This window comes from Glycine max, chromosome 16 (genome assembly GCF_000004515.6).
Source record: "Glycine max cultivar Williams 82 chromosome 16, Glycine_max_v4.0, whole genome shotgun sequence".
Lineage (NCBI taxonomy): Eukaryota > Viridiplantae > Streptophyta > Magnoliopsida > Fabales > Fabaceae > Glycine > Glycine max.
In genome coordinates, this window is record NC_038252.2 from 27,631,001 (window position 1) to 27,632,699 (window position 1,699).

Consider the following 1,699-nt stretch of genomic DNA (forward strand, 5'->3'; position numbering starts at 1 on the left):
ACTCGTAAACCCTACTGTACTGAATTTAATTTATATACTCTAAATTTGAATTATATACCCTAACCTCAACTTTCAAACTTAACCGTTACTCATAAACCTAAGTAATAAACCCAAAACGTAACTCAAATACCTAACCCTTACCCATAACCCTAACCCAAACTCATAACACAACCCCATAACCCTAAAACCAAACTGAGAAACACAAAGTCATAAACCTAACTCATACTACAACTAACTCATAAACCCTAACCCAAACTTTGTATTTGTCAACTTTAATTTTGCTGTTTGACTTTATTTATTATTGTAGTTTGATGCGCGACATAAAAATAGTCATTATGGTGTCCGCGATGGTGATTCAATAACAAATGGTGATAAAAAACGCAATTCCATAACAAATTCCATAACAAGTACAATGACATACCATAAATTAAGTCTGAAATTCAAATTACAAAGATACAAAACAAATTTCAAATAGAGACATCAAAATCAGTCATTATGGTGTCCGTGATGGCGCGAGGATGTGCCACATGGTTGATCCCACCTTCGGGCTTGACGATCCGGATTTCTTCTTGCGCGCTGTCTCTGCCCTTGTTCCTCAGCCTCTGCAGAAAACTCGTGACGCAAATCAACACCTAATAAGTCACCCATTGCAGGGATTGCTCCGGGTACATCCCATTGCTGACCTAATGGGGCATTAGGTGTTGCCATTGGGGCATCATGTTGCTGCGAAGGGGTCATGGTCGGCCATGAAAAATTAGGTTGTGTTTCCGCAACACCACCAAACGAATGTTCGCTTGCAGACATATCAGTGTCATGGCCTTCGAAAGGATACTGATACATCTGCGAAGGATACTGAGCAAATGTTGGTGGCGTGTAATACATTCCATGGCCACACTGCTCCATATGTTGGGAAAAATCTTCCGCTTGAACAATCTCCCTTCGTTTGTCAAAACCTCGAGTTTCAACACTTGACTGAAGCATGTGAAACTGTTGTGGGGGAAATCGACGCTCTGATGCTGGACCATGTGCCACAGGCTCAGTGATCCTCTCTTGCTCTTGGGATAAAATCGCTAACTTTTCCACATATGGCACGAGATCATCAACTGTCCATGTGTTTCGCCCTTGTGGTGACACCATATACTGCAATGTCTCGGTAACTTCACCCTGCAATTATTAGGGTAAGGAAATTAATGTCGATGCTTTAAAAAGTAAATTGAAGTTAAATAATTAAAAAGAAATAAATACCAATGTAGCCGTGTTTGCATTGTTTGGGTCGATAAACATTTTTGTTTTGCGCCTATACCACACCATGTAATCCGAGTTAAAACTCAATAGGCCCTCTTGTCAAGCATAAACGTCGACCCTAAACTCAGCTCGATTATTCCACTGACTGATAAATGAGGCCAACAACTGGAACCAATTTTCATCCATTTTGCCTTTCAGTGTTAGCCCGTGGACATTCCATGGTTGCGAAGGAGACTCCGGAATAGGTTGTTGCATTCCAAATTGTCGCAACACTCTATCCGGTTGGTGCCACTCTACAGCATGGAAACAAATGAGTGGCACCACTGCGCACCACGCCATACTGCCAACCAAACAAATGGGAGGCAACATCAACATAACAGTTGCTGTGTAAGACTCCCACAGAAACTGCATACAATAACACAATTGTTAATTTATCTTAAACCATGACATTTTA